This window comes from Oncorhynchus mykiss, chromosome 6, assembly GCF_057628025.1.
Source record: "Oncorhynchus mykiss isolate SJ-2025 chromosome 6, ASM5762802v1, whole genome shotgun sequence".
NCBI classification, from domain to species: Eukaryota; Metazoa; Chordata; class Actinopteri; order Salmoniformes; family Salmonidae; genus Oncorhynchus; species Oncorhynchus mykiss.
The window spans coordinates 76,386,808-76,412,486 of record NC_143027.1 but is presented as its reverse complement, the minus strand read 5'-3'; positions in this window follow the sequence as shown (position 1 = coordinate 76,412,486).

Here is a 25,679-nt window from a genome sequence, read left to right as displayed (position 1 = left end):
TGGGGATAAGGTAGGTAGATTGGGTGGGATATTTACAGATGGTCTATGTACAGCTGCAGCGATCGGTTAGCTGCTTGGAGAGCTGATGTTTCAAATTTAGTGAGGGAAATAAGTCTCCAGCTTCAGCGATTTTTGCAATTCGTTCCAGTCATTGGCAGCAGGGAAGAAAAGCAGCAAGGAAGAAAAGGTGGCCAAAGGAGGTGTTGGCTTTGGGGATGACCAGTGAGATATACCTGCTGGAGCGTGTGCTACGGGTGGGTGTTGTTATCGTGACCAGTGAGCTGAGATAAGGCGGAGCTTTACCTAGCAAAGACTTATAGATGACCTGGAGCCAGTGGGTCTGGCGACGAATATGTAGCGAGGGCCAGCCGACTAGAGCATACAGGTCTCAGTGGTGGGTGGTATAAGGGGCTTTGGTGACAAGGTATAAGGGGCTTTGGTGACAAAACGGATGGCACTGTGATAGACTGCATCCAGTTTGCTGAGTAGAGTATTGGAAGCTATTTTGTAAATGACATTGCCCAAGTCGAGGATCGATAGGATAGTCAGTTTTACAAGGGTATGTTTGGCGGCATGAGTGAAGGAGGCTTTGTTGCGAAATAGGAAGCCGATTCTAGATTTAATTTTGGATTGGAGAGGTTTAATATGAGTCTGAAAGGAGAGTTTACAGTCTAGCCAGACACCTAGGTATTTGCAGTTGTCCATATATTCTAAGTGCATGTAGGTCTAGAACATACGACAGCAGTAAATATCCTTGATCATGACGCTAGTCCTAGTCAATGGGGTCTGATTTGCGACTCACTCATATCTGTCTCTGTATTGCTGTTGGAGTATCACACTGCATGTAGTTGTCCACATATTCCTTTATTTATACAGGTAAGTCAATTAAGACACATTTCTTCTTCTTCTTCTTCTTATGACCTGTCATTCATCATTCTATAATCGCTGATTATATTGATATAGGCTTTTGTTGTAAATACCCACTCATGTTCCTAAGCTCTGGAGCAGACCCCAGAAATGGTGAAAGTGCTTAACTGTAGCTAAGCAGGAACATAATCCAATATCACTGAAGAGGCAGGAGAAAAAGGCCACATTATGTTATGGGGTTTATTGGATATACCTCTTTCACTGTGTTCTGTTTGTCTTTGTACAAAGTTGACCAGCAGCTAAAATATGTTATGCAGACTAGATAAAATGCTGTACTGTCATTCTGCCTATACCTGCAGCATTAAATCAGATACACCACAAAATACTCATGTCTTATGCATAAAATATCAATGTCAGTGGTCAGAACTTAGGAAGCCTTGAGTGATTCATAGAATCATCATGGATAAAGCTACTATACAGTAGCATTAATGCTTTTATGATTAGACAGGACAGCACAGATCTTGTAGAGTAGATTAATTTCCAATGGTCCTTGCTATCCGGGATCTTTGGAACGTCCCTACCCCATTGAAGGTGATCTTAAAAAATGGTTAAGATAAGGGTTAAGTTTAGGGTTAGCGTTAGGGTTAGGTAAGGGTTATGGTTATGGTTAGGTTTTAGGGTTGGGACGTCCCAAGGATGAAAAGCACTAACCGAATTCTAATTGCTCTAATACCCGGGAGATGAGATTTGCACCATGATGCATTGTGGGAAATGAAAGTTGGCATCAAAAGGAGGCCAAATCAGTAGGATTTAGCACAAGTGAACCATTAGGGCTTGGTGACTCATTATTCTCACAGCGCTACACTACCTCTTACAGTATCTCTCCATATCGCTCCATGCAGTGTGATATACTCCAACAGCAATACAGAGACAGATATGAGTGAGCCGCAATGCAGACTCCACTGACTATGACTAGCGTCATGATCAAAGATATTCACTGCTGCCATATGTTCTAGACCTACATGCACTAGTGTATGAAATGTAATTTCATGCAATTTGACCTTGTTTGAATACAGCATTAGTTTTTCAGTGATAATGGCTGAGACATTTCTTGCTGTGCTGAATTATGCAAGGTTACAGTGTAAGTGTACAAGAGTTTTACAAAACATGTTGAATTCAGTTATCAGTTGCACAGTATGTTTGCAAATTGCTCTAATAGTGATAGTTATGTTAGAAGACATTACAAAGGGGTATTAAAAAACAATTTTAAAACAATTACAGTAAATACTGGTAAACCGATTATTACAGAATCTCCAAGGCAGTCAAGAGTAATATTGTTTAGCTGTTAGCTGTTCTTTAAACAGTTGTGATATTATCGTACCATTTGGTCACATGAGAGTGTCCTCTTCTACGGCTTATGAAACAGACGCTTTTCAAGTTCTTTCTTTTGAGGAAGGTTTTCTCTCCATATTAAATTCTCTCACAATCAATGTAATATTGCTCCATTTCTCAGAGCAGGCAAAACGTTGGTGCAATATATGGCTATATCTCTCACTATAAGAGAATAAAACCCTTAATTTAGACAGCAATAAAACCAATGGGCTTAGAGAAACTGATTCTTTCCAGGACATTAATCATGAAAATTTAATGGATATCAAATATTTAATACAGTAGAATGTACAACTTGTATTACTAGGGCTTTCTTCAAATCGATCATGTAGGGGGGGAAATCCATAATTAAAATGATGCTAGCTAGAACAAATCATTAAGATGTATTTTTTTCCCTTCTCCCTCCTTCTGAAATGTTAAATATACAGGTATACCCTGCTAGTGATGTATAGGCTATTAAAGGCTGAAATAAATTATTACTGTTTCTTATATAAATGACTGCTTCATTATATTATAGATAGAAAAGTATGCAATATTTCAAGTGCAATTGGGCCTCAGCTTTGGCCTCTGAAACATTTATCATGTTTAGACAAAATGTTAACATTGGAGTTGAAACAGGCTACATAAAATCTCTCATATTTAGACGTCATATTTAGTTCTGTATCCATATTTCTAACTCTTACAGTATAAGAACTCTCTTTACTGCTATCGATTGGTGATGTCTGCACATAATGTTTTCGTCATTCATCGCAAAACATGTTGTTCCTCATCGCTCACTGGAGCCACAGCTTGAGATTTGTGTGGTGAAAATGGCCTCTGAACCTTGGAAACCCAGATTAATAGCTGCACATAGATGAGGACACTGTGAACCTGTAGCGGCTCTAAAACCGTATAACCTGTCGACCAGCTGTCAAATGCGTTACCATGAGTGTCAGATAAACTGACACGTGTCAACCAGTATACTTACTAATTCCACACACACACACAAGCGCACATCTCTCTCTCTCTCTCTCTCTCTCCTTCTCTCTCTCTCTCTCTCTCTCTGTCTTTGACTGAATGTGTAGAACTAGAACAATATTCAAAATTCTTCAAGTTGGCCCAACTGTCTAGATACATGTCGCTGGCCCAATCAACGATGGGAGGCCTGTGTGTGTGTGTGTGTGTGTGTGTGTGTGTGTGTGTGTGTGTGTGTGTGTGTGTGTGTGTGTGTGTGTGTGTGTGTGTGTGTGTGTGTGTGTGTGTGTGTGTGTGTGTGTGTGTGTGTGTGTGTGTGTGTGTGTGTGTGTGTGACAGGTTTACCACTTTGTGTGTGAAACCTATCAATGACCATCAATCTGCACCTCGAGCTCGGACTATACTCCAATGTCACTTGACAGAATTCCCCCTTCAGTAGTAGAATATGTCATGTTGTGATCAAGAGTCTATCTATCTATCTATCTATCTATCACAGCTATAACTTGCCATTTGGTCCAAGATTTAATGTAGGAATCAAGGTGGCTCTTGTCTTGGTAGACAAGAGGTAACTATTACAGTAACATTGGAGTACAGAGAGCCATACCTTCCCCTCTGGCCCTGTGATACTGTAGGAACTTAGGCCAATCCCCTTTATAAGAATTCCTCCGTTCATCCACAGATACCTTCCCCCCTCCTTCCATCTCAGTGGCTTTGATCACCTGATGTACTCCTGAAAGCCCAATACTTCAAACAGAGAGAGAGAGGAGGACTCCAAGCTGGCATATCAGGGCAAGGTGTTCATGCTTCTATGTGAGCAGCAGCAGCAGCTATTTTTGTCCTCCTTACATCATATGATTGATTCAAAAAGAGAGATCAATACTTGTAATTACTGTAAATAATGTATTATATATTGTGCTGCCTGTGTTTTGGGATCTGAGTGTCATTGCCGCTTCAAGACAGACTGCAGCTATTCTGTGTAATTAGTGTGGACAGATTCCCTCACATTGTAGGTACACAGAGCAGTATGGAGGCAATTATTAATGTAGCAGGACTATAAAGGCATCATATATGGAGTGTATTAAACAGTTACCAGTGTAGAATTGTTTTCACCATACTACTGTGTTCTTCATAAGCATTGAAATGTTTTTAGGCCTGTGTAATTCCAACTACGAAGCTAACGAATATTGACAGTGGAAAGGGATGTAGGGATGTAGAGATGTACTGTAAGCATATGAATAGTTTTGCCCCATGAAATATTACGTTGAGTCTAAATGACAAACGGCAAAAAGAGATTCCAGATCATGGAATTTTGCCAAATTTGATCCTTCAAACCAGCTGAAGTTGACGTTTCAGCTACTTTACAGTACAGGGTATCAACAATGCATAGAGGCTGAGCACAAATGGACAATATAAAGGATGCTTTTACATCACTGTTGAAAGACTGTACATAACCTCCCACAGCTAACAATCCATTACACATGAGCGTGAAGTTTACCCAAAACTTGCACCCAAAGATGTTGCCATATGAAGCAGTGAAGAGGTGAGTCCTTGGAGCAGTCAAAGTTTCACAGTCCAGAGTGATAAGGTGGTCTGCAGTGTTTTACTGATTCACCGTACCCTCCTGCGTCATTTATAAATGTTTACCCAGCATTAAATATGCTCCAGCACTGCTGTGTAGGAGCCTAACATCAGTGCGGCAACAAGAGGGCTCCCGTAACATGAACCCAAAGTTCACTATAACATTAATAATGTAAGGACACAAACAGATTGTTATAGGACACACACAAGCACTCACGGACTTAAGGACGTTGGATGGGAATGACGTCTTGGCCAACACTCATCTTCTAGAACGCTCAGTGCTGCTGCACATGACCTTTGTTCCTGGCAACAGACATCTTGGCCCCTGACTGGTTTTAACGTGAGGAGAGACCATGCAATGATCACTCATAGTAACCTCACTTTAAACTGGCTTGTTCAACAAATCAACAAATGAAGGATATGATATGCTAAGCTACCCATATCTGTATACAATACCAGTTTGTTAATTATAGAAGAGCATTTGTTCCTCAATGACTAATTACTGACTAATGTTGAAAAAAGGAAGAAGTGTATTGGATTCTGTATTGGCCATGGTGCAGAGATAGGTAAAGATACATCAACATGTATCATGTCACAATTGCAAAATACCCTAAAAAATGTCATTAAAATGCAACACAAAATGCATAAGGGGGCATACATTTTCAAGTAGACCCCTTTACTATTTAAAAGTAGTGGTTACATAAACATTTGACTGGCTATGGCTGTGATGTGGTTGCTTATCTACCTTAGTTGAATGCACTGACTGTAAGTCGCTCTGGATGAGAAAGTCTGCTAAATAACCAAAATGTAAACAATTTGTATTTTAATCATATGTGGCCTTGTTTGGGGGCGGAGCTCATTAGAATAATATCCAGTGTGCTTTGCAAGGGTTCACGTTTACATTTACAATTACATTTTGGTTATTTAGTAAATGCTCCTATCACACCGTAGTGCCACAGACTTCTGATATAAATGCAGCAAATTTAGGGTGATAGAGGGCCAAAAAGTTGTGAACAACTATTAAAAGTTGAAAAGAAAATAATTTTGTTACAAAATAGAGTACATTGGATTGTAGTGCCTGTGAAATAAAAATGACAAAATACTCAAAAATAATATAAATATGTATTTCAAATATATGTAACATAGATGAATAAATACTGCCCATCTCTGTATGGTGCCATCCTAGTTAAAGTGGGGCAAAAAAGTATTTAGTCAGCCACCAATTGTGCAAGTTCTCCCACTTTAAAAGATGAGAGAGGCCTGTTATTTTCATCATAGGTACACTTCAACTATGTCAGACAAAATGAGAAAAAAATACAGAAAATCACATTGTAGGATTTTTAATGAATTTATTTACAAATTATGGTGGAAAATAAGTATTTGGTCAATAACAATGACTCAGCCACGTTTCATCTTCAATGCCCTTGCTGATGGAAGGAGGTTTTCACTCAAAATCTCACGATACATGGCCCCATTAATTCTTTCCTTTACACGGATCAGTCGTCCTGGTCCCTTTGCAGAAAAACAGCCCCAAAGCATGATGTTTCCACCCCCATGCTTCACAGTAGGTATGGTGTTCTTTGGATGCAACTCAGCATTCTTTGTCCTCCAAACACGACGAGTTGAGTTTTTACCAAAAAGTTATATTTTGGTTTCATCTGACCATATGACATTCTCCCAATCTTCTTCTGGATCATCCAAATGCTCTCTAGCAAACTTCAGACGGGCCTGGACATGTACTGACTTAAGCAGGGGGACACGTCTGGCACTGCAGGATTTGAGTCCCTGGCGGCGTAGTGTGTTACTGATGGTAGGCTTTGTTACTTTGGTCCCAGCTCTCTGCAGGTCATTCACTAGGTCCCTCCGTGTGGTTCTGGGATTTTTGCTCACCGTTCTTGTGATCATTTTGAGCCCACGGGGTGAGATCTTGCATGGAGCCCCAGATCAAGGGAGATTATCAGTGGTCTTGTATGTCTTCCATTTCCTAATAATTGCTCCCACAGTTGATTTCTTCAAACCAAGCTGCTTACCTATTGCAGATTCAGTCTTCCCAGCCTGGTGCAGGTCTACAATTTTGTTTCTGGTGTCCTTTGACAGCTCTTTGGTCTTGGCCATAGTGGAGTGTGACTGTTTGAGGTTGTGGACAGGTGGCTTTTATACTGATAACAAGTTCAAACAGGTGCCATTAATACAGGTAACGAGTGTAGGACAGAGGAGCCTCTAAAAGAAGAAGTTACAGGTCTGTGAGAGCAAGAAATCTTGCATGTTTGTACGTGACCAAATACTTTTTTCCCACCATAATTTGCAAATAAATTCATTCAAAATCCTACAATGTGATTTTCTGGATTTTTTTTCTCATTTTGTCTGTCATAGTTGAAGTGTACCTATGATGAAAATTACAGGCCTCTCTCATCTTTTTAAGTGGGAGAACGTGCACAATTGGTGGCTGACTAAATACTATTTTGCCCCACTGTATGTATGTAAATGTATGTCTAGTTCCATAAGCATTGGGATATTGCTATAACAAGGATTAGAGATCAAATGGATTAGGCCAGGAAAGCTACCTGCAGTCCTCCAGCAAGATGTTCCCTGGTGACTAGATTTCATCTTCCTTAAAAGGAGCCATTAAGCTGTAGTGACAGTGAAATGAATCCACTCTAGTGGCGGGAACAGCTTCTCATCGCCAATCATTAGGTTAACACTCCATAATCACCCCTTCATGCTGTGTGTTCATCATCTTGTCCCTCCCTCTCTCTCTCTCTCTCTCTCTCTCTCTCTCTCTCTCTCTCTCTCTCTCTCTCTTTGTGTACTGGTGCTTATTATTCTGCTACAATGTGTAAAGCGCAATGCTAAAGACAGCTAGCTACCTCGAGTCTCTCTCTCTCTTTCTATGCCGCTACCTGCTATAGTATTGGAGAGGCAGGCCACTGTCACCGGGCCAGGATGGAGGAAATTGCTCCATAAAACAAAAATAATACCCAATAAACAGGAGAGCAACTGGCATTTACGACATAAAACTGAAAGTACACTGGCAAACACACAGTTGTTTCTCCAGTTTAATCCAAATTACAACCTTGTACTGTAGTTCTGTTCTGCCTATCTACATTATCTGAAGTTTCGAGGCCTTGGCTCAGCTATATATTACAATGAGGTATTTGAGTTCTTAAACTAAATGGTATTCAATGAAACACCTCTTCATATTAAAAGTCCATGATAGTGGCTGGCAGGCAGGCAGGCAGGCATGCAGGCAGGCATGCAGGCAGGCAGGCAGGCAGGCTGAGAGAGAGGGAGAGAGAGAGAGGTTCCTGTTTGTGGCTTTAAAGGTTCTCCTCCGATGGAACAATCTGTCTTCATTGAACCCCTAACTTGATGAGGCAACCGGAGAGGTAATTAAGGTTGAAATGTTGCCTAGCTGAGCTCCGCAGCACTGCACAGCCCACGCTGCTTTGAGACAGTAACAAGCTACAACAACAAAATACATCTTCAAGTTATGGCCAATCATATCTCATTTTCATCTCTCGCCAATTTGCAAATTCCATTTGATCCTGAGATTATCCACAGATTAATAATAATATGGTTCTTCCACAATATCAAACGGTATTTTACAACAGGAATACAAAATAACGTCCACAATATATGGCAAACAAATCGTACACAGTTAATGTAATTCTGAGAAAAGGATACATTTAATCTGGATTTGGATTCTAATCCTATACTTCATTATGACTCTTCATTGCTTATTGTTGGTATCAGTCACACCAGGTCAGTCATGTAGAGTGGAATACATTAATAGGAATTGGAATGCTTTTCTTGCAACATGTTGTTACTATAATGGCCGCTAAAATAAGGAATGAAGCTCAGTGGTCCTGTACAATAAGATTGTTATACAGTAGATTAATGGTTATCATGATCAATAATAGATGCAGTTTCTGAGTTTTGTTATTTCCTCTCTATTGTCAGCTTTGTTAGCGACATGATGACCATACAGTAGCTTTGATGACAATATTTTTCAGTATGAAATGCTTAATGTGCATGTTTAAAACACAACATTTCCCTGAAAGGTAATCAGTGGTGAACCAACATGTCCATGTGATTACACTGGCCATAGATCTGTGAACATCTTATGGTAGGCTATGTGTCACTCTAGTTGTTCTTTACTCACGTTGTTGATAGGAATGTCAGAATTTCTGTTCGCCATCAATATACACTATTCACAATAAACCGGTAATTGCAAATAAATGAAGCATGTCACTGTAGAGCCGAGGATAGGTTCTCCCCCAACATAATTCAAATAAATACTAATTATTTAAATGGAGAAAATGGCAACAATGGTTATCAAAGGTGTTTATTTTTCATTGGTTGTTTTCATCGTGTTTTTTTGCTCTGGACACTGACTAAGGCAAAACATGCCAAATAAAAATAACAAGGCTATAATAGAACAACCAAGGCCAACATTGCCTGATTGAATGTGCAACTGTGCATAAATAAATACCTTATCTGTCTACTAAAAATATTCATGGGATTTTCTTCTCTCCATATAATGAGTGTGGTTTGCTTTTAAAACCTCCCATTTGTAAGTATTGTGGATGAAATGGAATCGCAATGTGTTTGCGTATTACATGAGTGATGTTGTATTAAAGCCAAGGCCCCAATCTATTCAAGAGCTCTGTGTTGCCCTATCTCCACAATTGAGTTAGCTCTGTGCAATCACTGTCTATTCAAGGGCTGAGAAATTGAGTTTCAAGCCTGAAGCAGTACCAGCCTCGTAAGAATGGGCAGAGAGAGAGAAACAGAGAGAGAGAGTGAGGTGTATCTATCTTTATACTCTCATAACCAAACTGCAAATAGCAAAGCAACATGCAATGTCCTTGAAGAATACATTTACACAACACTTCAGAATGTATGGAACAACCATAAGAAAAACAGGGTTTCTGGTGTGTAAGTCCGGTGTGAGTGTATACCCAGCAAACCGTGAACATTCCCAGAACATTAGCTTAGCTCCTTTTTTTATTTCATGAAATATCATTCACTAAGATGTTGTGCAAAACATCTATAACAACCTCGACAGAATATTCCCCAAAAGTTCTTATTAGGTTTCCAGGTAATGTAATAACACAATGTACCAGTAATATGGTCACAGTAAACCAAAATGTGAAAGTTCCAAGAACATTGGTTATGTTGTGGCAAATGTTCTCAATACAGAAAAGCTGTCCAATCGTGCTGATGATTATACAATGTTTGCAAGAACATTTCTAGAACACATTTAGTCTGTTCTTTAAAGGTTCCCAGAATGTTACTTTAGGTTGTGGGAACAGTCTGGTGGGGACATCACAAAACATATGTTCCCAAAACACAAAAAAACGGTTCTGTTGTGCGGATGTTTAAACAATGTTTATTTTAGGGTGTAAAAAACATTCACCTGATGTTACAAGAACGTTCCCAGAAAACATTTTGTCTGTTCTTTAGTGGTTCCCAGAATGTTTCAATGTGTCGTGCAAACAGTCTGGTGGGACATTTTTTTTTCTCCTTTGCACCCCAGTATCTCTACTTGCACATCATCTTCTGCACATCTATCACTCCAGTGTTAATGCTAAATTGTAATTACTTCACCACTATGGTCTATTTATTGCCTTGCCTCTCTAATCTTACCACATTTGCACACACTGTGTATACATTTTTCTATTGTGTTATTGACTGTACGTTTGTGTATCCCATGTGTAACTCTGTGTTGTTTGTGTCACACTGTTTTGCTTTATCTTGGCCAGGTCGAAGTTGTAAATGAGAACTTGTTCTCAACTGGCCCACCTGGTTAAATAAAGGTGAAATAAAAAATAAATCAAATTGTAGGGACATCACAAAATGTTTCCAAAACACTAAACCTGTCCAGTTGTGCTGAGTATTACAATGTTTCTATTATGTTGCAAAAAACATTTGCCTGATGTTGCAAGAACACTACCAGAACACATTTGTATGTTCTTTAAAAGTTCCTTACACATTTCCTTAGGTTGTGGTGACATTGTGGGGACATGACAAGAGACATGTTCCCAAAACACTAAAACTGCCCAGTGGTGCTGAGCATTTCATTACGTTATGGGTGTTGTCTGGGATATTGCAAGAATATTCTTGTGGTATTGACGGTTGCACAGAACATTCCCAAAATGTTGCACATTGTTCCAGAGTTTCCAAATATACCAGTTTTTAGGACATTCTTATCATATTTGTTATAGTTTTTGCATAATATCCTATTGATGTTCACGCAATATACATTTTAACTCGTCTTGGAGGTCCTCAGAACATTTCAAGAGCATTTAGAAATGTAATATTTAGGTTTTTACCTAATATTACCACAACATTCTCAGAATGCAAATGTGTAGCTCCTCAAAGCATTAGAAAGCAGATTAGAATACATCCCCATTATGTTTCTCTCCAGATGTAATGGCCATTCACATGTGAGGACTGTGTAGGTGATGTAGACACACATGGCATTTTCATTTTAATCTCTTAGTTTAATCTCCATACATCTATTCTCTGTCTCTCCACTACATGAGCCAGCACAGATTGGTAAAACATTGTGTGATATGAAGCCACATTTCCCAGAATTGTTTTCTCCTTCAGAGGAAACAAATGCACTCTGGCTGTCAGAAATGACCCTACATATGGTTTGCAGTCATTATGTCTGAAAACGCCGGCCATATGTGTCCATATGGCATTGGTTGTCTAAAGTGCCATATGCCATCAGTGAGAGCAGGCTGTTGAATGAATCTGAATAATATCTGTATTACCACTAGAGTGCAGCGTGTTTGAGAATTCCATCAGGCTGGTAAAAGGCTTATTTATTCACAGAGAATTATAATAAGTAACTGAGTTTACGGATTAGATGATTGGGCCTGATTTGCCACAGAATCCATCTTCCTGAAATAATGGCTGACGGAAACAGTTTCTCATTAGGTAGCTGGTCCATTTGTGGTTTGTTTTATCTGATGGGTTATGGGTTCACTGGGCCGGGGACATGTGTTAATAATATCACCATGTGCTATCAGTAATCTGATGACTGCGCTCCCAACGTAGTGCGCAGTATTAAGGGAAAAGGTCAAAGAGCATAGGTGAGTTGTGCGTAATGTATGACGTTCAAGAGCAGAAACAAACATTCACCAGACAGACTGACAATTTTTTTAGCATAAAAAACACACACAAAAAAGACACAAAAAGATGCCGAACAATGGCTGATGACAACATATTTCACCCCAGATGAGGAGTCATCTGAGGCAACTATTCTATACTTCCTTTCCTGTACCTGTCAGGTGGTGGGGTTAAAGATGGCAGCCTTCAGCAGCTCCACAACCTCCCTGTGTGAAAACAGTGAGACACAGTATTTTATATAAAGATGTCTTAAGGTTGCACTTCGTTACTTTCAAGACAGCTGGACGTGCCCACGGTGTGTTTCGTTGCACTTTGTTTGTGTGTGTATGTGCGTGCAGGCAGTAGCGTGTTTGAGTGTGGCCGTGCGTGTGTCTGGACACTTATAAAATTAAACAGGGAGGTATGTGTGCACGTTATTAGATCTCATCCGGTGAAATGATTTGCATCTGATAGATCATATCCCCCAGAGGTACAGTGTTTATGTCTGCAGCCACCTGTGTGGAAAAAGGAAAACAACAATCACTTAACATGCTATCATCCTTGTATTGGACCTTGGGGAATAGTCTTTATAATTACTGCAAGTTTATAATGGTCTGGGTTTTCTGCCCTCAAATATGTCCCTTAAGACACTAGTCATTATGTGTTGTGCTAGACTGAACTCCGAGTGTAATCCTGATATCTACTGTAAGTTTTGTCCAATAAATAAAATATTGACAGTTATATGCTGTGGGTAACTGTTCATAAAACAGAAAATATTGACTGGAGAAGTACACATCTTGGTAGGCATACAGATGGTACACAATAGCTTTGTCCGGGGGTACAAACGTAGTATCACATGTACTTACATACACAGGACCTGGCAAGACAACAGTAGAGAATTTACAAAAGAATGACAATAAAGTGAAGGAAAGGACAGAAAGGACAGAGAGAAAAAAAGAGTACAGGCTTCTGTCGCAGCTCAACAGATTTGAAGATTATCATTTGTTCATTTCTCAAAGCTGCCATGGCTAGGCCTTTGATATTTCATGCAGATCAATTTCGTGCAGCTGACACAGACCTGGTGTGAAATTAAAGGCCCAGCAAATAGAACTCGAAATATTTCAGGAACAAAAGTTGGAGTAGCTGATCCAAATCAGCTACTGGGGCGGCAGATAGCCTAGTGGTTAGAATGTTGGACTAGTAAATGAAAGGTTGCAAGACTGAATCCCCAAGCTGACAAGGTAAAAATCTGTTGTTCTGCCCCTGAACAAGGCAGTTAACCCATTGTTCCTAGGCTGTCATTGAAAATAAGAATTTGTCCTTAACTGACTTTTCTAGTTAAATAAAGTTCATTAAATGAGTTCAATTAAAATCCTGCTGCTCTGGTTAGGCTTCCAGGTGTGCTGGGCTGCCTTTTTCAGAAGGCTTTCAGATGTTACAGTAGAAAAAGGGGTGAGAAACAAAGACGAAAAAAGAAGGTTAATTAAATAATTGAGAATGAATTGTGAGGTAAGCCAGATATACAATGTTGAAGGTTTCTCATATGATTCTTGCCAGCCTCAAATAATACATGACAACACAATGTACAGTATCTCTCGTGGGAAAATGGTTTTCCCCACACACACATAATTTGTGAACATATATGAGGCCTTGTTGAACTTTTTCTGGAAACCTTGTGATATAATAGTATGGAACAAGGAAACCATGAACAGTGGTTGGTCTTTCTTGACACAGTGCTGCTCTGTTATTGTGATGCCTTGACATCATATTGACAAGAAACACTCAGCTCTATTCAAACTGTCAAAATGAACCTCTGCCTTGTCTTCCATTTCTGCAGTGTGGAAAAGTTGCCTTCTACATGTAATATAGTGGACTTGTCTATGCTGCATATAGTAGCTAGATTGTGTACCGGTTACTGTCCAAATGTTCCCCTATTTACCAATGTTCATGACTTCGTCCATTCTCCTTTTGCACCCCAGCAGTTGTACCATAGTGGTAAAGTGCAGAGTACTATATGGCTATAGACTATGATGGTGGATGGTATTACCAGGGGAAAGGTTAGTACAATACAAGCTATTTTTCATTCCCTTGTTTGTTGGGTGCTGTAGCCAACACTGATCTTAAAATAATGCTTTCCAAACAAAGCAGAAAAGGGGTACCACTGAGCGTTACACCTGCATCTGGAGAATACAACTAAACCCACATCACAGAGGTCATAGACGGCTGATTGTGTTGCTAGCTAAACCCAGGGGTGACCTCTCTCGCTCACCCAGGTGCTTCTGTTCTGAATTAACCCCCCACCCCCACCAACAACACTTCCGACTAATCTGCTGTTTCACAATTGAATTTTCTTCACTCTAGTACTCTCCATATCAACATCAAAGCATTAGCCCCTCAAAGTCAACCGGGTCATGTACCAGAGGCCCACATTGATTTACTTCACAGGGGCTTTATTTGGGCAGTGGTGATGTACTCTTGGCTGACCAGTCAGCTAGTTAAATACTAAGGATTGTTGTTAATGAGATTTCTGTTTGTCCTTCACTTTTCACTGTTCCCTTTTGGTTGGGTCTTTAGCAGATTATACATTTTGCTGTGCTAAACAGAGAATCATGAACGCCTCAGTTGCCTCTTAAAAATAACTGTGTGCTGCCAATTCAGGTTCTCTTAGCTTTAAATGATCAAATTCTGATTTAATTGGGTAATGGCAATAATCAACTTCAGGCCCATTTAACTGTGCAACCCCAGTTTGACAGACTTTATTAGACCAGATTAAATATGATACCATTTGGTCCATTCCATCAGTTACTGTATAAACTACATTCAGTGCAGAATGTCAAGGTCAACCAATACTCTATTGGTCATAGTTCAAAAGACTCTTATTAGCAAAAACATTTTTCTCCAATACCAGAGCATTGCATAAAACTGCTGCACAGTAGATATTATCACAGATACAGCGCCTTCAGGAAGTATTCACCTTTGACTTTTCCCACATGTTGTTGTGTTACAGCCTGAATTAAAAATGGATTAAATGTAGCGTTTTTGTCAGTGGCCTACATTCAATACCCCATAATGTCAAAGTGGAATTAATGTTTGTGGAAATTTTAACAAATTAATTAAAAATGAAAAGCTGAAATGTCTATAAGTATTCAACCCCTTTGTTGCGGCAAGCCTAAATAAGTTAAGGTGAACAAATTTGCTAAATAAGTCATATAATAAGTTGTATGGACTCACTCTGTGTGCAATAATAATGTTTAACTTATCTCTGTACCCCACACATACAATTACAGTGCCTTGCGAAAGTATTCGGCCCCCTTGAACTTTGCCACATTTCAGGCTTCAAACATAAAGATATAAAACTGAATTGTTTTGTGAAGAATCAACAACAAGTGGGACACAACATGAAGTGGAACGACATTTATTGGATATTTCAAACTTTTTTAACAAATCAAAAACAGAAAAATTGGGCGTGCAAAATTATTCAGCCCCTTTACTTTCAGTGCAGCAAACTCGCTCCAGAAGTTCAGTGAGGATCTCTGAATGATCCAATGTTGACCTAAATGACTAATGATGATAAATACAATCCACCTGTGTGTAATCAAGTCTCCGTATAAATGCACCTGCACTGTGATAGTCTCAGAGGTCCGTTAAAAGCGCAGAGAGCATCATGAAGAACAAGGAACACACCAGGCAGGTCCGAGATACTGTTGTGAAGAAGTTTAAAGCCGGATTTGGATACAAAAAGATTTCCCAAGCTTTAAACATCCCAAGGAGCACTGTGCAAGCGATAATATTGAAATGGAAGGAGTATCAGACCACTGCAAATCTATCAAAACCTGGCCGTCCCTCTAAACTTTCAGCTCATACAAGGAGAAGACTGATCAGAGATGCAGCCAAGAGGCCCATGATCACTCTGGATGAACTGCAGAGATCTACAGCTGAGGTGGGAGACTCTGTCCATAGGACAACAATCAGTCGTATATTGCACAAATCTGGCCTTTATGGAAGAGTGGCAAGAAGAAAGCCATTTCTTAAAGATATCCATAAAAAGTGTTGTTTAAAGTTTGCCACAAGCCACCTGGGAGACACACCAAACATGTGGAAGAAGGTGCTCTGGTCAGATGAAACCAAAATTGAACTTTCTGGCAACAATGCAAAACGTTATGTTTGGCGTAAAAGCAACACAGCTGAACACACCATCCCCACTGTCAAACATGGTGGTGGCAGCATCATGGTTTGGGCCTGCTTTTCTTCAGCAGGGACAGGGAAGATGGTTAAAATTGATGGGAAGATGGATGGAGCCAAATACAGGACCATTCTGGAAGAAAACCTGATGGAGTCTGCAAAAGACCTGAGACTGGGACGGAGATTTGTCTTCCAACAAGACAATGATCCAAAACATAAAGCAAAATCTACAATGGAATGGTTCAAAAATAAACATATCCAGGTGTTAGAATGGCCAAGTCAAAGTCCAGACCTGAATCCAATCGAGAATCTGTGGAAAGAACTGAAAACTGCTGTTCACAAATGCTCTCCATCCAACCTCACTGAGCTCGAGCTGTTTTGCAAGGAGGAATGGGAAAAAATTTCAGTCTCTCGATGTACAAAACTGATAGAGACATACCCCAAGCGACTTACAGCTGTAATCGCAGCAAAAGGTGGCGCTACAAAGTATTAACTTAAGGGGGCTGAATAATTTTGCACGCCCAATTTTTCAGTTTTGGATTTGTTAAAAAAGTTTGAAATATCAAATAAATGTCGTTCCACTTCATGATTGTGTCCCACTTGTTGTTGATTCTTCACAAAAAAAATACAGTTTTATATCTTTATGTTTGAAGCCTGAAATGTGGCAAAAGGTCGCAAAGTTCAAGGGGGCCGAATACTTTCGCAAGGCACTGTATTTCTAAGGTCCCTCAGTCAAGCAGTTAATTTCAGACACAGGTTGAACTACAAAGACCAGAGAGGTTTTCCCAATGCCTCACAAAAATAGGGCACCTATTGGTAGATGACAAAAAAATAAAAATGTAATTGAATATCCCTTTGAGCATGGCAAAGTTATTGGATGGTGTATCAATATACCCAGTCACTACAAAGATACAGGCGTCCTTCCTAACTCAGTTGCCAGAGAGGAAGGAAACCGCCCAGGGATTTCACCATGAGGCCAACGGTGACTTTAAAACAGTTACTGCGTTTAATGGCTGTGATAGGAGAAAACTGAGGATGAATCAACAAGATTGTAGTTCCTCCACAATACTAACCTAATTGACAGAGTGAAAAGAAGGAAGCCTGTACAGAATAAAATATTCCAAAACATGAATCCTGTTTGCAACAAGGCACTAAAGTAATACTGCAAAAATGTGGTAAATCAATGAACTTTTTGTCCTGATACAAAGTGTTATGCTTGGGGCAAATCCAATACAACACATTACTGACTACCACTTTCCATATTTCCAAGCATTGTGGTGTCTGCATCATGTTATGGGTATGCTTGTAATCGCTAAGGACTGGGGAGTTTTTCAGGATAAAAATAAACGGAATGGAGCTAAGCACAGGCAAAATCCTAGAGGAAAATCTGGTTCAGTCTGCTTTCCACCTGACACTGGGAGATGAATTCATCTTTCAGCAGTAACCAAAAACACAAGGTCAAATCTACACTGGAGTTACTTACCAAGAAGACAGTGATTGTTTCTGAGTGGCCAAGTTACAGTTTTGAAAATCTATGGGAAGACCTGAAAATGGTTGTCTAGTAATGATCAACAAAACATTTGAAAATGCTTGAAGACTTTTGAAAATAATAATGGGCTGATGTTGGGCTCCCGAGTGGCGCAGCGGTCTAAGGCACTGCATCTCAGTGTAAGAGGTGTCACTGCAGTCGCTGGTTTGAATCCAGGCTGCATCACATCCTGCTGTGATTGGGAGTCCCATAGGGCGGCGCACAATTGGCCCAGCTTTGGATGGGATTGGCTGTCATTGTAAATAAGAATTTGTTCTTAACTGACTTACATAGTTAAATTTTAAAAATGCTGCACATTCCAGGTGTGGAAAGCTCTTAGACTTACCCAGAAAGACTCACAGCTGTAATTGTTGTCAAAGGTGCTTGTGAAAAGTATTGACTTAGTGGTGTGAATAATTATATAAATGAGATATTTATGTATTTCATTTAGAATACATTTGCAAAAACGTCATTATGGGGTATTGTGTGTAGATGGGTGAGACTTTAAAAAAAAATCAATTTTGAATTCAGACTGTAACACAACAAAATAAGTCAAGTGGCATGAATACTTTCAGAAGACACTGTAGAGTTGAGAGCTTAGAGTAGAATGTCTGTTTGTGTCTGAATGTCTGTTTGTCTGTCAGTGAAGTAGTTCAGCTGTCATTTGGAATGAAGGTTGTTAGAACATCAGCTCATCTGACCTCTAGTAATTGTGTCAAAGACCATCATATCACAGTGTGGGGCTTTGACTTCTGACAAGTCAATGTTTACATTGCTATCTAGCTGTGATACTATTTACTTTATATCATAGGAAATATCTCTAGAGACACATAACATTCAATGCAAATACTACATATTAAATAATGGAAGACATTATAATGGAAGAGTAAATCATTGCTAACAATAAGAGAATGAACAGGATGAAGAGAGAGAGAGAGAGAGAGAGAGAGAGAGAGAGAGAGAGAGAGAGAGAGAGAGAGAGAGAGAGAGAGAGAGAGAGAGAGAGAGAGAGAGAGATAGATAGATAGATAGATAGATAGATAGATAGATAGATAGATAGATAGATAGATAGATAGATAGATAGATAGATAGATAGATAGATAGATAGATAGATATATATATAGATTCTTCCGTTTGTGTCATTGGGATAATCAGAGCTGTAGATGATGTTTTGATGTAGTGTGTGGAACAGGACAGACAGGTGTGGTGGTTAGATAAGGGAGGGGAAGTAGTGTTCACCAGGCCTCTGCAGCTGTGTTTACACCCTGTGTCTGGAACAAAGGGTCCTGTCATATCCCTCATGATTGATGCTGCTGCTAAAGAATAGTTAAAGCATATTTAAATGAATTCCTGGTGGGTATGAGCGACACTAGCAGGCCTCTCCATGTCTGTGTCAGAAATGTCCTGAAACACACACTTCAAGGAAGGCAGAACGAGCGCTTGCCAAGCAGACATGCTGGAGCAAAAACAAGCCATCTATTCCAGTCTCAGTCAGTCTCCGGGTGATGAAATCAGTTTAGCTTTCTGACAATGATTCACCATGTAGCAGCAGCCAGGGCGGCCAGAGCAGGTACTCCTCCCAACACATTCCTCACTATCACACCTCTTACACTTCTCTTTTTTCTCTCCTAATATGGCCGCTTCAAGGGAGTAAGGGAAATGAAACTAATATATTTAATTTGAGGTGAATGTCTCTTTCTACTGGTATAAATGACTCCTTTGTCTCCGATATCTCTAAAACAGTTAATAAGATTGCTAAGTTACATTTCCCTCTTTTGTGATGGTAGTTAAAAACAGGTATGATGATTATGCTTCAAAATGATGAGCATTAAAAAAACAAATGGCATTATTCCTGACTGAGTGTTTTGTAGATCTGGATACCAGTTTTCTACAACAGCAGCTCTCTGTGTTGGGCCTAGACCCCAGCTAGGCAGGCAGTTTGGGGATGATTTGACAGAACAATGGAGTGGATGTGTGTTCTATAGACTGAATAATGAGGTTGTGTGCTTCACAGAACAACCCTCTCCTTTCCTACCCTTCTACCCCCCCCCCCTTCCTCCACAAAGCCACCATCCCCCACCCTCTCTTTATAGCTTCTGATGGAACAGATATATGCATAAGCAACACTTTAATGGGACCGTGCCAAATGTGACGAGGGTTGAAAATGTTGTGTCCTCCCCTCTCTCTAACATTTGCAATTACCTCGGTATTTATCTATTATTACATGTCAGATCCATAAGTGGAAATATAGTGAAAAACAGACAAACAAGCCGACTATAATACTGTAGCTCACAGGTCAATGGGCTCAATTACATTTACATTTGAATACCTATATATTCTGTTGCTATATTTTACAGACTGTAAAAGAGCACCAGGAGTGTTTTTTCCCCAACTTTTCGGGCCGATATGATTATTCTGTGGATCTTTCTAAAGCAAACAGGGCTGGTGGAGCAGTACTGTATAGCGGTTGACTATGAAATGCATTCATCCTGTTCTGTAATGGCTGACAACCCACATAGGGAAAATGATTCATGTAGAGCAGAGCATAGTTAAAACAGAACATTGTCTCTCCAGGCCTGAAATACCCTGGCCTTGACTGGCCTCCCACAGCTATGATTAGACACTGGGTCTGAACCCAAGGTGAAACAATGTCTTAAATATCTTTCCTCTTTCTGTTGGCTTTCCAGTCCAAAGGCTCATTTTATTTCACTCCATTTGGCACGGATCAAAAATGATCACCACAAATTGCTTTGCATCCTGTGTTATTGTGTTTTATGACTGGTGGGTGGATGGGTGGGTTTTGGGGTGTGGTTTAGTATTTATCTCATTGGATCAAACCCTTTTCTGTCATATTACAACTCTGCAACCTCCCTTTGTGGTGTAGGCCAAGGTTAGCCTCAAGGGGTTATGAGGCTTTTAATCAAACTAACGACCGGCTGATCATAATGAGAAAGACACTTCCTGTAAATCTATATGGGCCAATATCAATACTAGGCTATATAGCAGAACTGGAGACAAACCGAATCATACTTCAATGTTTCATTTGTATGCCCATTTTAACGTGCTTAAAATGCAGGGTCGGCCTCATTGCACACAAATGAGAATACCTTCATGCTCCACTGCTTATGAATATATACATGGACAAAATGTGTCCAAACAGAAATGTTGGAAAATACACTCTAGTCATTCCGATTATAGATAACATTTCCGCCCTGTAATTGTACCGTATAGATAATATACTATTTGAGTGTTATCTTATTATATAACACGTTTATTATACACATATCTATCAGTAGCTTTCATTTTTCAGTATAACAGGACAAGTATTTACTTAATTCATGTTTTTAACATAGCATCTGTTAGGAAAGCACTGAATATGCAATATTCACCCTCCCATGCTTGGCATGGAGGTTTCTGAAGTTTTAGAAGGGTTTTCTCTGAAGATGAATTTGCTCCGAGCCGATCCAGAGGTGGACATGTGTAGTGTTTGTCAGCTATTAAAAGGTGCAGCTTATGGAGAATGGAAATTCTTTAATTGGCGATTTCTCCACCGTCTCGATCCTCGGGTCTCTGGAGTAATCAATATGCATTAAATCTCATCTCACTTTATGGATATTAGTCTTGCTATAAAAGAGAATAAGAAGAAAAAGACACTCCATTCCCTCCGTCACAATCACTGAGATTAAAACAGAAAGAAAAGAGGACCAATTTAAAATGGCTGTCTTTTTGTCTTCTTCAACTGCCAGAATGACTTGACTTGTTTGGCAAATAACGAGTGACTTCATATGTACTGATTTAAACATAACAAGTTTCCCTGACACATTTGCTGTGAGTCATCACAGTAGAAAAAAGTATCCTCCATAAATTAAACACAGCAGATAGCCTTGCCAATTTCTTCTTCTTTTTAATGGAGGACATGAATAGTGTATGAGTGAGGTTTTACTTCAAGAGCACAGAGAGAATGAATCTGTGATTAATAGAAGAATAATGGAATTGCAATAGAAATTAGGTTTTGAACATTCATAATCTGGCTTCCCCTTCTTTTGTTCAAATACAAATGCTTCAGGCTCCAATTTCATTTTTCATTTTGAATAATGAGATGGTAAATTGAAGTGCCGCCAGACCAGGCTGTGTGAGGAAACCAGCAGCACGGACTGACTGAAACCCTGACCTTGTTATTTCATATTTCAGGAAAGAGAAATGAATCTGACGCAATCAAAGATGGATTCAAATGGAAATCAGTGATGTGGTATGATCAAAGTTAAATTGCCATTTGACTTTTCTAAACCATTGAATATCTTCCATTCAGTAAGTGATATACACAGAACAAGCTGCTATCGTCCAGATAACAGGAATATGTGTGATCCATCTTCTCTCACACATAATCAGGTCCTTTCCCCCTGCTCTCTACTGATGTATGAAGAGCAGGATGGCATTGAGGTGTATTTTTGAGGTCTCACATCCATACTTTGCTTGTCAGACATCAGATCCTGGATGGAATGTCACACACTTACTTAGGCACGCACGCACATACAGTACATACACACACATATATCATGTGATGTTGGGGTAGTCTTTCTAGTCATCCGGGTTGCCTCTCACAATTTTAAGAGGCTTTGGTTTAACAATGTCTGTATGTAGTAGAATGCCAGCTTGGCCAGTTTTGAATAGGGTATGGTAGTAGCTAGGTGTTTTACACTCAACAGTTTCCTTTGTGTATCAAGAATGGTTCACCACACAAAGGACATCCAGCTAACTTGACACAACTATGGGAAGCATTGGAGTCAACATGGGCCAGCATCCCTGTGGAACTCTTTCGACACCTTGTAGAGTCCATGCTCCAAAGAATTGAGGCTGTTCTGAGAGCAAAAGGGTGTGCAACTCAATATTAAGAAGTTATCTTTAAAAGAAATGTGAAAATGATCCACAGAAATGGAGTGCAACCATCAATTTACAGGATAGATATTAGAAACCATAAATTGTGTCTTACATGAAGATAATTTGGCAGTGAAACATGGTAAATCACAGGTGAACATGTTTTTTTGGGGTCTCAGTCCATTTTGTAGCCCTTGCTCTAAACCAGGGATGGGCAACTTTGATGGGGGTAGAGGCAACAAAAAATCTGAACATCACTAGGGGCCGCAGTGGCTCGTGGGTCTGCGTACCCACATACCCACACATGTAGTCAGAGCCGGCACAAGCCTTTTGGGGGCCCCAAGCCAAATTTTATCTGCCGCCTCTTAACAGCGGTGAGAATTTTTTTTTAGTTTTAGAGTTAATTTCCTGCAATTATACACATTTTGCCATGGGATGGAGAGAACATGTAGCAATTTAAAGCAAGTTTGCTGCAATTCTGCACATTTTGCCATGGGGCAGAGAGAAGATTTAGCAATTTTCTAACTAATTTCACGCAATTGTAGTCATTTTGCGATTGGGCGGAGAAAAAAATGTGTAGTTTTTGATATCTGAGTGACTAACGAAATCCATGGGGGCCCCCTGGTCGGTAACTCGACATGATTGTTGCAAGTTTAGACAGCTGTCCGCTAAACTAATTTAGCAATCTAAAAACTGTTAGCTGACATTGGATAATTGAGTGACTGTCAGTGACTGACATAAGAGGAAAACTGCTGATACGCAACCAAATTTCCAAATTGCACCTTGTGTATTCTACTAAACTAATTCTCAGCAGTAGTTGAGACCCCGACTGAGTAGGGGGGGATTGATCCATGGGTCTATAAAGGGCCGCGGGCAGGCCACCAGTTGCCCATCCCTGCTCTGAAGTAAATCATCTTGTAGTCCACTCAGAGAAAAACAAGGCTAAGGACAGTGGCAAATTGATTCCATTACATGGTTGTAAAATAAAAGTCTCGTTGGTGCATTTAGATCTAATTGGGATACAACTGCTCATTGAGTCGATTTCCAATGGTAGACTAAAATAACATAACAGTCAGCAGACCACACCAGCATGTTTTGGCATCTTCAAACATAACCACATACAGTGCATTGCGAAAGTATTTGGCCCCCTTGAACTTTGCGACCTTTTGCCACATTTCATGCTTCAAACATAAAGATATAAAACTGTATTTTTTTGTGAAGAATCAACAACAAGTGGGACACAATCATGAAGTGGAACGACATTTATTGGATATTTCAAACTGCTTTAACAAATCAAAAACTGAAAAATTGGGCGTGCAAAATTATTCAGCCACCTTAAGTTAATACTTTGTAGTGCCACCTTTTGCTGCGATTACAGCTGTAAGTCGCTTGGGGTATGTCTCTATCAGTTTTGTACATCGAGAGACTGACATTTTTTCCCATTCCTCCTTGCAAAACAGCTCGAGCTCAGTGAGGTTGGATGGAGAGCATTTGTGAACAGCAGTTTTCAGTTCTTTCCACAGATTCTCGATTGGATTCAGGTCTGGACTTTCACTTGGCCATTCTAACACCTGGATATGTTTATTTTTGAACCATTCCATTGTAGATTTTGCTTTATGTTTTGGATCATTGTCTTGTTGGAAGACAAATCTCCGTCCCAGTCTCAGGTCTTTTGCAGACTCCATCAGGTTTTCTTCCAGAATGGTCCTGTATTTGGCTCCATCCATCTTCCCATCAATTTTAACCATCTTCCCTGTCCCTGCTGAAGAAAAGCAGGCCCAAACCATGATGCTGCCACCACCATGTTTGACAGTGGGGATGGTGTTCAGGGTGATGAGCTGTGTTGCTTTTACGCCAAACATAACGTCTTGCATTGTTGCCAAAAAGTTCAATTTTGGTTTCATCTGACCAGAGCACCTTCTTCCACATGTTTGGTGTGTCTCCCAGGTGGCTTGTGGCAAACTTTAAACAACACTTTTTATGGATATCTTTAAGAAATGGCTTTCTTCTTGCCACTCTTCCATAAAGGCCAGATTTGTGCAATATACGACTGATTGTTGTCCTATGGACAGTCTCCCACCTCAGCTGTAGATCTCTGCAGTTCATCCAGAGTGATCATGGGCCTTTTGGCTGCATCTCTGATCAGTCTTCTCCTTGTATGAGCTGAAAGTTTAGAGGGACGGCCAGGTCTTGGTAGATTTGCAGTGGTCTGATACTCCTTCCATTTCAATATTATCGCTTGCACAGTGCTCCTTGGGATGTTTAAAGCTTGGGAAATCTTTTTGTATCCAAATCCGGCTTTAAACTTCTTCACAACAGTATATCGGACCTGCCTGGTGTGTTCCTTGTTCTTCATGATGCTCTCTGCGCTTTTAACGGACCTCTGAGACTATCACAGTGCAGGTGCATTTATACGGAGACTTGATTACACACAGGTGGATTGTATTTATCATCATTAGTCATTTAGGTCAACATTGCTGCACTGAAAGTAAAAGGGGCTGAATAATTTTGCACGCCCAATTTTTCAGTTTTTGATTTGTTAAAAAAGTTTGAAATATCCAATAAATGTCGTTCCACTTCATGATTGTGTCCCACTTGTTGTTGATTCTTCACAAAAAAATACAGTTTCATATCTTTATGTTTGAAGCCTGAAATGTGGCAAAAGGTCGCAAAGTTCAAGGGGGCCGAATACTTTCGCAATGCACTGTACTTATACTCTGATACCACTGGCTTAGCATGAAACAAACTCTATGTTCTGGGAAGCTGAAACTGCTGGACATTTGACAATTTCCTCATTCAAAATGTTTTTGTTGTTGTTGTACAAACCACACAGCCAACCATAGTTTTTTTTTTACTTTACAGTACCATATTTCTCACTGTTCATATAACAATTGGCATGGTTATGTCAAAATGTTCTCCTCTTTGTTGAGCAAATTGAGTACTTGGCAGTATTTCCAAGCCTAATGGCGGAAGTTGCTCATTTTGAAGAAATGCTACACTGTGTGGCTGAGTCTAATGCACTGGGGTGATTGCACTGAAAACCTCTCTTTTTCTCCCCAGTCTCCTAACCACTAGCACCAATTCAGAAAGATGTATATGAAGTGTTCACTCACTGTCTGTTGCTAGGCAAATTAAATCCCACCTGAAGTTACAGACATAACTCAGCCACACCTTGTTTACTTCTTCA